At 53.2% G+C, this 14,369-nt stretch overlaps 1 protein-coding gene across 4 annotated transcripts in view; it reads right to left on the bottom strand.

Annotated features, from left to right (window-relative positions):
* Osbpl5 (oxysterol binding protein like 5) overlaps positions 1-13,224 on the bottom strand; it is a 53,535-nt gene extending 40,311 nt beyond the window's left edge. The window contains exon 1 of one of the 4 annotated variants that reach the window (XM_013118543.3): positions 13,105-13,224. The gene's annotated coding sequence lies outside the window, so the exon portion shown is untranslated. Of the gene's footprint in view, positions 1-5,693; positions 5,868-13,104 lie in introns of those variants that run through there. The other 3 variants (NM_001281672.1, XM_021231002.2, XM_013119286.3) reach the window with 3 other exon arrangements.
* Positions 13,225-14,369: the final 1,145 nt, after the last annotated feature.

Below are 14,369 nucleotides of genomic sequence, written 5' to 3'. Positions count from 1 at the left end.
AGCAAGCAGCCACAGTCTCAGCAGCCGCAGCATGGGACTCTTCCATTAAAGGTGAAAGGTTAGCTTAGGCTCCAGTGCCGTTTGGTTCTGGGCTCATGAGAAACAGGTGCTGCCCAGATGACCACTGTATAAACATAAAGGGGTAAGTCTGTGGGCTGCCTGGGGTTCTGGAGGCCCTGCACATGGGTATACTCCAAGGTGGATAGCCTCCTGTGCCTGGTCTATCTGCCTCTTGATCAAACAATATATTTACCAAGGACCATCAACAGGTGGCCACAGCCTCACTCTGGTGCCAGGAAACTGGGAACCTAAGGGTCAGCTGTGTCATTACTGATGAGCTCTGTATGGTAGCACAAGATCTTGCTTCCTGCTTCCTCTCACCCACCCTGACCGCTCATGACCCTTTTTCTACACGCACGCACGCACGCACGCACGCACGCACGCACGCACGCGCACGCACGCACGCACGCACGCACGCACGCACGCACGCGTATGGGCACCATATCAGAGGTGGCCAAGCACCTGAGCCATCTGCTTCTGTTTTCTCTCAGGGCGGCAGTTCCCTGCTCTGCTGCTGTCTGTGGCCAGGGCAGGGGAGCTGCGTGGCTGTGAGAGGCAGTCGAGGTAGCCTCCTCCACAGAAAGCCAGTGAAGACCTGGTCTCAGGAGTAGAGTCCTGGCTCCCCAGGGAGCAGACACTGCCGTTTGATTTTCCCGTTTGGATGAGGGCTTTTGGAAGACTATTTTCTGTTCCCAAGTAAACATGATGATGCAATGGCTGCTGTTTCCTCCCAGGTTGATCCTTCTGGGACAGGGGACCAGACCAAGTGTCTCAGAGCTTAGGAGGGGCCCAGGAGGCCCTTGGTGGGTAAGCAGTGATCCAGGTCCCCAGAGCGTATCCAACATGGCTGGCTGACCACTTAACACAGGAGTGTGGGCCAGGAGGGACCAGCTCAGGTCTCCCTCCAGGACAGGACAGTGTGGAATGCAGAGGCTCAAGGCCTGTGCCCACCAAGGCAAAGTACAAGATCCCCCAGGCTACCTCTCCTCCTGGGGGCATCTCCCTGTCAGTCACAGTAGTCCTCCTTCCCAGCTCCTCACCCACTGCCTGGGCAGCCTAGGTCTTGCTCCTTTGAGTCTTCACTGTTCTTGTCTGTAAATAAGATAGCACTTTCGCATCCCGTTCCCCAGCCCTTGGTGTCACTTCTGCAACATTGTCCTAGGTCCCTGAGGCCACCCCCCTTTCCCAATTCCATCAGCTGGGTCTGCAGTGCTGGCTCCTCTCCCTCAGAGTCTCAGCTGCTCTTGACCACTGCCTAAGGGTATAGAAAGTGGCCTTTGTTCCTCCAAAACAGACTTAAGTCCCAATCCAAGAGTATGGTGCCTTTGGGAAGAGGGTACCTGTAGAGGTAACCCAGTTAAGGGTCACTGGAAGACCTGGTGTCCAGTGACAGGGCAGAGGCACAGAGTGATGTGAAGATGCAGGAGGGTCATGGCCACAGCGTGGGACTCCAGGTCTCCAGAAGCTAAGGAAGTAGGATGGTCCCTTCCTGAGGGTCCATAGAGGTAGCCTGCCCTTATCCCCACCCTGAGGAAAGACTACACAAGAAAGCATTTCTATTGTCTTGATATCCAGTGTCTGGTCCTCTGTGGTAGTGGCCCAGCATGATGACATACCAGGTGGGGGAATCCTGGTTGAAGGAAGTGGACATCCCCACCTTCAGTATGTGGCACTAGAAGCCTCTGTCCCCAGCAACACAAAGGCCTTAGAAGAGCCACTGCTGTGCAAGGTGACCGGCCCACTGCTGCACTCAAACCCAGCTGTATGGCCTGTCCCATCTCAGGGGCTCCCCAACAGCCCCATCCTCTCCCCTCAAAGAAAAGGGGACTGGAATAAGTTCTCATCCTGATTTCCCTCCCTGCACTAGCCTGGACCTCTTGCTCCCCTTTGATCCACTGCTGGACACCTGCCTGGCATAACCGAGGGGGACACCATGACGCCGCAGAGAACTTCTCGGTGCTGCAGGTGCCATCCCAGGCCCAGGAGTTGGGGTGGTTCTCTGGCGGCATGGCACACTGAGATGCTGGGTTCCTAGCAGTTAGATGCAGACTGTTCCCTCCCAGTCCCCACGTTCAGGCCCCTGGCCTGGTCAGCTCCTGGCCCCTGCCCACTCCTGGGGAAAGGCTCACACTCAGAGTTCCCAGAACCAGCCCCTGAAGCCCCTCCTTCCTCCCTGCCAGACTAGATGTGTCCCTGTCACCCGCATTTCCTGATGACACAGACGGCTTGAGTGGCCTTACCCAGCCTAGTCGGGGAAGCACGAGACCTGTCCTTGATGTTCTTCTAGTCTCTTGATGCTGTTAAGGAAAAAGGGTCTGACTCCCATGCCTCCAACCCTGCTCCTCCCCCTATCTGTTAGAGACTGTCAGGGCAAAGCCCATGGTGGATGAGCTAAGTTCAGAAGGCCATTCCAGCACCTAGGACTGCATTTGGGGCCAGCCTAGACTACATGGTAAAAAAAAATTATAAAACAACTCTCAGAAACTACAAACCAAAAAAAGACAGTAAAGCATTCAGTGGCTACAGCATAGATAGGCATTCTGTCCCTGAATGTGATTTAATTAGCCACACGGCACACGAGATGCTAGCTAGCCAACTGCAAGGGCACACACTTGTATTTACGAAGCTGAGGCAGGAGGATCCGGAGTTGAGGCTAGCCTGGGCTAGATAGTGAGACCTACGTGGTCGGGCCTCCTTGAACCATTCCTTCATTAGCAGGACTCAGTAGCAACCTGTAGTCCTCCCAGGTTAACGCATAATACTCAGCGATATTCTTCCATGGCTTCTTTACCCTAGAAGGGTCTCTAGAACCCTTCTCAATACTGTGGCTGCTCCCTTCCTCCTTCATGGTCCCATGTGTGTCCCTCTGGATGGTGCAGTGCTCAGTACAAGAGGGCAACAGCCCCTGAAAAGAGAAGGCTGGGTCTTGGTCCAAGGCTTCCCTGCTAGAACTTCCAAACAATCTCTCGAGGCCTGCTCACATTTCTAACATCACCACTTATCTGGTTTCTCAGGCAACAGTGCACTTAGCCCCTCCCACAGGAAGTTTCAGGAGTGTGGAGTAGCAGCATAGGCACAATTTTAGAACACTATGGCATCTCTCTAGAGTCTACTGTATCACTGTGTGGGAGATGCTACACTGTGCTGGTTCCAACCCCAGCCTTGTATGGTGTGGTGACCTGGGGAAGCCTTGTCACCTCTGAGCCTCAGTGTCCCCATCTGTAAAAGAAGAAGACAACAGTGTCTACTGCTTAGAGCTATTTTAAGTGCGAGCACAGATTAGTCACTAAAAGACCTACAGGGCTGGGAATGTGGCTCCTGGCAGAGTGTTTACCTGGCAGGCATGAAGCCCTGTGTTTCCATCCCCAGCACCTCCTAAATAAATGAGGTGGTGCATGCTGGCAATCCCAGCACTCAGGAGGTAGGAACAGAAGATCAGCAGTCAAGAGTCATTTTCAGCTAAATAGTAAGTTTGAAGCTAACCTGGGCTACCTGGGACCCTATCTCAAAACATATTTTTAAAAAGTAAATACTTTTTTAAAAAGCCAAAGGGCCTACAAAATGACTCTAGTCACAGGAAATGGGTTATTTCTTTAGCTTTCTTATTAAGTAGTTAGCCCTGGGTAGCCTGGAACTCCATATGTAGAGCACGCTGGCCTTGAACTCACAAATATCTCCTTGCCTCTCTCTGCCTCCCGAGTACTGGGATGTAAAGCGTGTGCCACCACAGCCAGCAGAAGAGGGCTGTCCCTTATGTTCCTTAAGGTTACAAGGAACCAAGTACATGGTGCCTTTACATCAATCTACTTCCGCCAAGCACGGAAAAGAGTTCAAAACTTGGATCTCAGCAGGGTTAGCGGTGTGATCTGGGAAAGAGCCCCAGTGCCCCAAAGAAACTCCCAGGGTCCGCAGTGGCTGATGACAAACACCAGCATCCTCACTGGGATGAGGTTCCAGGATGATGAATGACCACTCTCAGTGGAGATACACAGCTTGTTCCCCACACAGGCAAGGCTTGCAAATAAATGGGAAAACAGACACAGGTTAAAAATAAGGCTCTGGGTGAGGGTGGCTATTTGTGTGCGGTCATTCATTAAACTGCAGTTTACACCAACGGAAAGCTCAGGCTGCCGGGTGACACAGACCAAGTTGGGAAAATTCCCCAATGACCCACGTGGCCAGGCCACAAGGGATGGGCAGTTGTCCACCATAGCTGCCTGGGAGGAGCTGCCAGCTTTCCCCTTACACTGTACTGGAGACCTCAGCTTCTGAGAGTACAGACTCTGGTAGCAGGAAGCTCTGGAGTATCTCCATCCTCTTCCACATGCAACATCTACAGGAGTGCCAGGGGCTCTGGGAGCCTCAGCTGCCCAGGGTGCTGAGGGCACTCTCCCAGGGACTACAAACAGTGCCTGATAAGGGAAACACAGGGAACCCAGGGAAGATCCCAGACCCCTCACTGCCAGTGAAGGGCAGGAGGCGGGCCTCAGGATATGTGATCACCTGACACAGTGGAGGCAGAGAGTACCTAGGAAAGGCATAACACTAATGACCCTCTAGCCTGTGGATCCTGGCCTAGGAATCTATGATTGACAGGGGGAGGGCAACCCTATGGTGGAAATGAGCAGTGAGTGACAGGACATGACCATGAAGCCTTGCTGGTCTTGTCCATGGGACAACCTATCTAACCCACTTCTTGCTCACTCTTCCAGTGTGAGTGAGCCTGAGTGGTTACTGATTGGATCGTCATGATCACCTAAACGGCCAGCTGAGCCTAGGCTTTCTAGGCAGACATAAAACGGACACGGTTTGAGCAGGTGAATGCTGAGGAAGAACATTTATGTTATGCGTTTGTAGGTACATGTGCAAGGCAATTTGGCACCACGGGAGGAGGCAACAGTGGGCCCTGTGCTATCACTGACTCCATGCAGACCCTGTAGTCCATCAGCCAGACTCTACCCTTCTGGTTTCTCAGGGCCTCAGGGAAAGTCAGGCCAATTTTTTGGTTTTTAATTAACAAAATGTATTGGCCAATTAGAGATGCTGGAGGGCCTGACAAGCATCTGTGGGAACAAGCTTTTGTTCTGCAAGCTGGTGGGGGGCATGCATTCTCCCTCTAAAATACTCTCTCTGAAGATAAGGGAAAGAACTCCCCCAAGCTCAGTCAGACCCCCCATATGTGTTGTCATTTTTTTCCTCTTTTTAAGGAAGGAAAGGGCTGGGTATGGGGGCACACATCTTTAATCCTAGCAACCAAAAGGCAAAGACAAGCAGCACTTTTCGAGTTTAGGATCAGCCTGGTCCACATAGGCCAGCCAGATCATGTGGTAGTAAGACCCTGTCTCAAATAAACAAAACAAAGCTGGGTGGTGGCGGCGCATGCCTTTAATCCCAGCAATCGGGAGGCAGAGGTAGGCAGATCTCTGTGAGTTCAAGGTTAGCCTGGTCTACAAGAGCTAGTTCCAGGACAGCCTCCAAAGCCATAGAGAAAGCCTGTCTCAAAAAACCAACCAAACAAACAAAAAAAACCAAAAAAAAAAAAAAAAAAAGAAAGAAAGGAAGGAAGGAAGGAAGGAAGGAAGGAAGGAAGGAAGGAAATGGAAATGGAGTTGTTAAACTAATGAAGGACAAACCTGGGGTTAACCTCCAGTGATACGGATGTCCAGAAGACATGAGTGATGTGAACCAGATACTGAGTGCTGAGCCTGTCCCAAACATCTTGCATCTACTACACTGTACCTGCTAGGGACACTGGGTCAGTGTCCCAGACAGAGACAGGGACAGGTTTTCCAGTCAGGGAGGGACATCTGTGAGGACAGAGAGATGCAGTCAGCAAGAGGCCCAGCTAAGCCAGTACCATGTTCAGGGAAATCTACAGTCCTGTGCTCAGTGGCCACGTGGCTATTAGCACCAGCTGCCCTGAGTCATACTGAAGGCAGAGTGAGGCTGACTGTGGCCCTCCCTGGTCATAGGGACCGCATGCCTCACTCCTCTACCTTCTAAATGAGATTATTAAAAAAGTGGCCCAGGCAGCCCAGCTCAAGTTTTCCTGGGAGGGTGGGCACCATCAGAGAGGTCTTGTACTAGGAAAGAGTCCGCTGGGATACACACAGGGGAGGGAGGGCAGCAAGGATGTGGGTCCCATCAGTCTGAATTCATGGAGCCTGGACCATTGACAGGCACTCTTAAGCAGCCCACCCGGGTTGTGCACAGTAAAACCACCCATTGGGTGTCAGTCATCAACAGGGAAGTCCTTGTCCCCTCTCCCTGAAAGACCCTCTATAACAGCTTACTCGTCTGGCCGGCAGGGATGACCAACAGTGGTCACTGGGATGGGACCAGCAACCAATCCCTGCCCCAAGCAGCCTCACCCTTGGGTTAACATTCTGGGGCTGAATTTCTAGGTCAAAGCAACAGTCAGTCTCTTTACATCCCAAACTCCCCATCAGTATGCAGCCAAGTGCTCTCCTCTTCCCAGCAGCCTCCCCTGCCCTTTGGGGACCTGCTTTCCAGGGACTTGTCATTCTATTGCTATTCAGAGGCAGAATCTAGGCCTCTCAGCAGCTGGGGCCCACGCATTCCTGAAGGTGCCAGGTCCAAAGTGGAAACCCAGCATAGCGCCACAGTGGGCGAGGTCTCCCTTCAAAGCTGGCTGCTCTGTCCCTCTGCCCGCAGAAGTCAAAGGATGCCACAGGGCATCAGCTAAAGTTCGTTGCTCATGCTGGTACCTGCTTTCCACATCTGCCTCTATCCTTTCCACTCTGTCCTGATCCAGAGACTGCAGGACAGTAGGGTGGGGCTATGGGAAAGTGGGCTTTGCCTCCAACAGTGGGTACATCAACCATGGAGAGGCTGCACAAGGCTGCAGGGGAAGTAGACTTGAGGGTGCTGAGTGACATTAAAGAAGCATCTGTCTGCGGTAGTGTGTGACAGCCAGGGGGAGGAAGGAGTAAGGAGCATCTTTCAAACTCTTTAGAATGAACAGAAACTTCTGTGCATAAAACTGATATGACTCTTTAATCCCAGCACTCGGGAGGCAGAGGCAGAGGCAGAGGCAGAGGCAGGCAGATCTCTGTGAGTTGGAGACCAGCCTGGTCTACAAGAGCTAGTTCCAGGACAGCCTCCAAAGCCACAGAGAAACCCTGTCTAGAAAAGCAAAAACAAAAAACTGATGTGACTCAAGTGATAGAATATGGCTCAAGGAGCACTGTGGGTGGTGCTCTGTGGAGAGCCCCTGATTTAAAGGAGTCCAGCTGCACTCTGTGTTCCTGCCTGGATGTCATGTGCTTACAGGAGTCCCTGGATCTGCTGGTTAGGGGGGCAGTGTCATGGGGAGGGAGCCTTAAGAATGGAGAAATTGGCCAGGCGTTGGTGGCACACACCTTTAATCCCAGCACTCAGGAGGCAGAGGCAGGCAGATCTCTGTGAGTTCGAGACCAGCCTGGTCTACAAGACCTAGTTCCAGGACAGCCTCCAAAGCCACAGAGAAGCCCTGCCTCGAACCCCCTACCCCCCTTAAAAAAGAATGGAGAAATTGAGGCCAGGTAAAGAGTAATCTTGCATCCCTGGGTTTCCACCAAATGAGAGCTGGGACCTGTATTTATCCAGGGGAGCCAGGATCAGGTATGTGGAGTTCTGGAGCAAGAGGGTGGCACCTAAGGACTCAGAGTTGCAAACCCCTTCCCATGGCCAAGTCTTATCAGGGGACAGGGCATGCTCCGGAGGATAGCGTGGCCTGGGAACTGTCACCATCCCTGTCTGTCATCTCAGAGACCGAACACCAGCTCTGGGCTAATGAACAATTTGGTTACTAAGTGAAGTGCTGATTGTTAGACACCTGTGGATCAGAGATAAAGACACCCCAGTTCTCCAGGCTTTGGGTCAGGGAGTCTCACTGATCTGTGAGGATTCTGTGTGCTGGGATCCCAGCTCTGCAGGTGATGACAGACACACTCTAGAAGCTGGGGCCCAAACAAACCCCTCGCACAGATTCACTGCCTCTTCACAGGTTGGGTGTCCACCACCCACAGACACAGCTCAGGACAGCTAGGACAGAGGCTAAGGTCATGAGCAGACAGGGAACTGTGAAGAGGGGGAATGGGAAGGGACGGTGTAAAAGCAGGGTTCACTTGAGATTCCACTTGCAAAAGAAGGCCCATGGTGACAGCAGATGGGAGTGCCAAGGGAGATGATGGCTGGAGGGTGGACACCTCTGACTGGGACTTTAGGGAATATAAAAGTCAGTCACCACATAATGACTGATATTACCCAATACTGAGGGCTTTATGTAAGCCCAGCGACAGACACAAGGACAGGTAACTTAGAGACAGAAAGAGCAACAACATGGCAGAACACTTGGGTTGCAACATTTCTGCAAGGTTCCCATGGCCAGGCTTCTCCATCCACTCAGGCCCCGTGAGTCTTAGAGTCCAGGAACTGTACCAGGGGCCACAACATTTGGGATTGTGGCTGGTTGGAGGGGCCAAAGGTGGTCCAGAGCTGAGCAGCTCCTCACTGTCCTGGCTCACTCTTTCAGAACAAGGAACAAAGGCCTTACTCTGGTCCCTGACCTACATGCCTGAGCTCCCTGAACCACGGTGATTTCTGGTGTAGCTTGAGCAAAAAGTCTGTCATATAAACTGGCCTTCCTCCATCCCCCTGCCCTGTGACTAGTGGTCAGCCCCAGGGTCCTCTGCACTCCTAGAGGAGCAGCCCTGGCTATGGGCCACAGACCAGAGCCTGAGAGGTTCCTGGCTTCCCTTCTACCCTGAAAAAGAAGGCAAAGTTCAGACAGGAAGCACCCTGAGCCTGTGAGTGGAGACCACTTCCCAGGCCTGATCCTCTGTCTAAAGGGACCTGAATTCTCCACATTGCCCTCACCCAGGGAGTGTGCTGGAATCTCACTGCCATCACTGTCCAGGTGCCACTGCTTGCATCCCTGCTCATGTTCCCCCAAGTTGGATTTGAGAGCCTGTCCCTTAGTGGAACCACACAACACTCTCTGTACTGTTCCCATCAGGACCTGGAGGCCTGGCTTCTCCCTGTGCAGACACACACATGTGACCACCTACCCCTGGAGAGACAGTGTTTCTACTATACCCGCACAATGTGGCCTGGATAGGTTTCCAAACTCTCCAGGCATGTGTCCAGGGAAGGTGATTGCACATCAGGCCAGCAACCTGAGGGTAGGACATCTCTAAGTCTCTGTTTAAGAACCCAAATGAGTTAACTCTCTTCTGTCTGGCTTTGAGACAGGGCAACAGCCACCTGCACACAGCACATAAGAATACAGGTGTCTTGTGCTCCAAGGCAATTTGCAGATGTTGGTCCTAATTCAAAGGCTGGAGGCTGGTATCTACTGATGCTGGGGAGACAGGGGTGGGAGAGGCAAGATGGGCATCTGGTCTTAGACCTCCAACTTCCAGGGAGCTCCCTTCCAACCTCACATAAGCACATAAGGCTTACTGTGTACCAGGCCCTGGGAATTGAGCCTGGAGCTCACATTCAGACAGTTAAAAAAAGAATGATGAGAGGTGACAGTACCCTCTCCCAGACTACCTCTGTTCTAACTGTTCTCTGCGTATCTAGACATTCAATTAAATAAATTAAGATAATTTCAGACATAGCTACATGCTGCTAAGAAGGAAACATGAGAGCTAGTGAATTTAAAACAGGACAGGGACAAAGGGTGTCTTGGAGAAGTGACGCCTTGGTAGAACCTGGATCAGGTGGAGCTCGCCACGTTCAGATCGTGAGAAAGCTGACTACACAGAGTACAGTCAGCACAAGGTCATGGGGCAAGAAAACCAGGCAAGCAGGCGAGTCCCTGGGAGTGAGGGATGGGGCAAGGTGAAAGCAGAGGACAGGGACCAGGGGGTAGGTTCCTGTGATCATGGACTTACCCAGAGAAGGGCTCTTAGGGGTCGAGGTACATGAAAACACAGACACAGACACAGACACACACACACACACACACACACACACACCACCCTTTGTACCTTGGCAGTGCTGGGAATGGAATCCAAGCACTGAGTAAGTGCTCTTATTCTAAGTCCAGCTCATGAAGGCCACACTGTTTCTGGCTGGATGACTAGGTGTGATAGGAAGGGAGATCTTGTGAGTGGGGGAACAATGATGATCCACACAGGAGCTGGGCAGGTGGGAGACTGGGAAAACTCTGCAAAGCTTGAGCTTAGTGCCTGGGTGGCTCTGAGCCTTAATCAGGGTATTTGTGTATTCTAGGCCCCTCTACACTTGCCAATCTGCACGGCTGGCCAGGCTCCTGTCTGGAGCTGTAAAGGCATTCTCTTATGTCTTAATGACCTGGACGACCTTGGTAAGGCCGTGTTGACTAGGGTCACCCTAGGGGGTCCTCAAGCCCTCTACCCCTTCCCATATGTCTGTCATCACTCTTGCAAGGATCTCCTCTCTGGGTCCCCAAACCAGCTTGGTTCTCCTCACATTTGCTTTGCATCATTGCTTCTCTTCTACGAGGATTCCCAGCTAGCTCTATGAACAAAAAACCCCAAGTTGAAGCCTCTGTTTTGCCCCAGTGGCATCCCAAATCCTGTCCATGACTGGTGCCAGTCCCCTCAGCTTAGATGCCAAGACAGGGCAACCTGTTACCCATGTATGCGTGTTCCTGAGTCCTAACTTGGGAACTGCAAAGCAAAGATGTGATCCCAAATCCAAGGCCTTTGTATTTAACCCCAGGCTCAAAAGTCCCTATCTATGCATACATCTCAAACGAATGGCTAGTAAACCCTCAGGGATCTGGCAGGTTACAAATTCTTTGTCTTTGAGCTGAAAGTGCAGTATCTAGGGAACCGCATTTTTCCTTCAAGACAGCCTTCAACACTGACTGTCCCCGAGAAGGCAGAATGACTTTCAACAGGCAGCCTGTGGGAAGGACGACTTCACTGTCCTGCCCCACCCAGCCCTGAAGGTGCTCACCCAGGCTGCCTAGCCAACCCTGCAAACAGCCTGCAGTGGCTCCGGGGAGGGGTCTGAACCCAACAGTCCCCTGTGCTTGAGCTCATTTGTACCACTATCTTGGAGTTAGAATTCAAGCTCCTAGGCCTCACTAGGAGACCCACATGTTTCCAAGAAGTAGCCCCACGCTCAGATCCACCCTCTTGAACAATAAATGGGAATGGAGGTGGGACACACCCCTACTCCCTTGAGCAAGCTCAGCACCTGTGTCTCAGGAGTGGCGTGTGTCTACTTGCTTGTGGCTGAACCACAGAACGCACACATGGCACAGGTCCCCAAATACAGCTGCCAGACACAACACTCTCCAGCACGTGCCATCTCCGCCCCCCTGTGGCATGTCAGATCTCTATTGTAGCTCGGGGAGCTTCTTGGAAGAAGCCTGGTGTCAGGAGAAACTGACCCTGGATGGCTCAGCATGGCAGACACAATTGGGGTGTGGGGGAAGGGATGCTCTAGGCATCTGCAAAGAGCCCAGAGCCAAGCTCTGAAGGACCCAGACCCCTTGGCTGGGAAAGAGGACCCCTCTGACATCCAGGATGCGCTGCTCGGGTTGGGCTGAGCACAGCAGTCTCCCTGAGACAAGGCACAGCACTGTGGGGGAGGAGCCTCACCCAGCTGCTTCACCCTTCTCTAAACACTGCCTGGCAAGGCAAACCAGACAGGAACAAGCACTTGCTTCCTTGGCACCCCAGCCTGGTGTTAAAAGGCCCCACTATGCTGCCCCCATCCACGTGCAGGCAGACAATAGATCCGCACTCCGGAGCCTGAAGGGGACAATCAGATGTCACCAATTGCTACCCGGATCACCCTGACTTGTCTGACACCTGCAAATCTCTCTGGGCTCCTCTGGAACCCCACCAAGTTCAAATGTCAGCAAGTACCCCCACCTCCACCCCTGCCCCCACTTGAGTAAAGAGGGGCAAAAAGGTAGTAAGGACACAGTCACTTGGCTGTTAGCAGGGGTGTGCATTTGCAGATGGCGGGTGGCTGCTGGACTCACTCAGGACAAACTCAAAATTGCAATATCTAGCCCAACGGTCTTGTCTACTTCTCAAGGCCCTGATGGCAGCACTCTCACTCCTGTGACCTGACAAAGGTGTTTTGCAGGGGCTGGAGTCAAAAGCAGACACATACAGGAATCTCCAAGTATAGACGAGTGGGTGACAAATCTCTGGGGGAGACCCTGAGATTGCAAAAAAAAAATCCAAGAAATTCAAACCAGTGATTCTAGTAAGTAAGCCCCTCCCAGATACAAGCCCAGCCTGGTCCGGGGTAGGTGAGTGGTGAAGCAGCCCCCTTGGCTCTGGAGGGGATCTTTACCCACACCCCTGGGAGCCACTCACAACTGGGACGCCAGGGACTTGGACCTAACCAGCCAGGATGCCTGGGTTCGGAGGTAAAGCTAGGCTGGACTCGCTGGGAGGGGCTCATGTCCTACCCCACCGCAGTCCCAGAAATTCTCAAATGCAGTCACAAGTCATCTCAATAATGCCAGGCTCCCTTCCTTTCTTTAGGGGCCAGGTCCTACGGATGGAGGCCATGGGTGGACAGAGTCCAAGGGCAAGGTGGGGTCAGCAGCCACTTGCTCTGCGGACCCTGACGAACCAACCTGGGAATCAAGCCAGAGACCTGAGATCTCAGACCTCTAAGACACCAATTCCCTGCTATGGCTGGGCTAGGGTACGGAGCCCGCCACTCTAAGGGTCGGAGGCAGCCAGACCTTCCCACACACTAGCCTGGTCCTGACTCCTTTAAGCCCCACCAAGTGGGAAGCGGGGCTAAGCATGCCGCACCCACACGCGGGCCTCACCCGCCACCCAGAAGTCCCCACACACCCGGGTTCCCCAGCCAGGCGCTGTTCCCCATACCGGCTGCTGCCAGAGTCTACCCGGTTGCATCCAAGAGGCTCCCAGATCAGCCAGTGAGGACTCCCTGAGCCCCACGCAGGCTCGGTGGCCCTGCAGCCTCTCAGGCCTGCTAAGTCCTCTACTGGCCTTCCCGGGCCTGTCCACCATCCCTATCCTTCCCGGTCCCCAGCAGCGCAGCTCCTACCGTACCGGTCGCGCTCAGTACTCGGGCCGGGCCGGGCCGCGCTGGGCCCGCGAGGGGCTCAGCTGTCGCCGAGCAGCAGGAAATACCAGAGGGCTGATCCTGGCAAGGCGGAGCGAGTAAGAGAAGGGCGGAGGAGGGAGGAGGGAGCGGCGGACGCAAAACCCCGGGCGGATGGAGGGCGGATCGGCTGCTGGGGAGACGCTCTGGGGATCCAGTCCCTGCCTGGAGACTGCTCCTCCTCCCTGGTGCGCGCTGGGGACATAGGAATCCTTAAGCATAGAGAAGTGAGTGGCACCTGCACGCCAAGGCTGGGGACACCACTCCACAAATAGTCAGAGGGGAGAATGGCAATAAGCAGGGCTAGTCTTGGGGGAGGGTCTTCTATTAGAGGGGCATACCTGGGTCCCATACCTCCTTCCTTCGCAAAACACAAGAAGATCCCCAGAAACCAAACCCACAGCTCTTGTCCTACATAGGGGTCAAGGCAACCCCTCAGCCGCCATCTATGATTCCCTTATTTTAGGGTGCCTTGACTGAGAATCTGACTCTTGGGGCTGGAGAGACAGTTCAGGGCTTGACAGCACATGCTGCTCTCCCAAAGGACCAGAGTTCGGGCCTCAGCACCCAGGTAAGGCTGCTCCTAGCCACCTGTAACTCCAGCTCTAGGGAATCTGACAACCTCTTTGAGCTTCTACTGGCACCTGCACCCATGTGACACACACACAAATAGAAATAATAAAATTAAAGACCCAGCTTTGGTGAGAACTTAGTCCTGTGTGTCTACATCCTTTCCCATTCCCCCAAGAACTTTCCAGAGTCCTCATCCCTCCGGTATTTAGAAGACACTTTTCTAATTCTGTACCACCCATAGAGTGAGGGGCTGATCTTAGGAGTTTTCAGCCTCTGCCCTCAGCATGAGGTGTTTGGGTGCATGGAAGGGTCCTTCCCAAGAGCCACCTAAAAGAGGGAGTTGGGCCTACCTCCTCTGGACCTCTGGAATCAGGTAGGACCCAGATGTGGAGGCTTTTTCCAACAGAACCTTCAATCTTAGGTATACAGGCATGAGTGTGGAAATGCCCCACCTGATTTCCACTTTGAGAGTGGGTGCTGCTGCCAGCAGACATGCTTCCAGGCTGTGGAAAGCCACTGCTGCTAAAAGTCACTGGGCTGTGAAATGCAAACCTGGGAGGGCCAACTCCCAGGGCCTGCTGATCCCTTGCCCACTCAGCCTCAGCCATGCCTACCCTGCTAGAATAGGTGGTGGG

This window comes from Mesocricetus auratus, unplaced genomic scaffold (assembly GCF_017639785.1).
Source record: "Mesocricetus auratus isolate SY011 unplaced genomic scaffold, BCM_Maur_2.0 Super-Scaffold_4256, whole genome shotgun sequence".
NCBI classification, from domain to species: Eukaryota; Metazoa; Chordata; class Mammalia; order Rodentia; family Cricetidae; genus Mesocricetus; species Mesocricetus auratus.
This window is presented reverse-complemented; position numbering and strand designations above follow the sequence as displayed.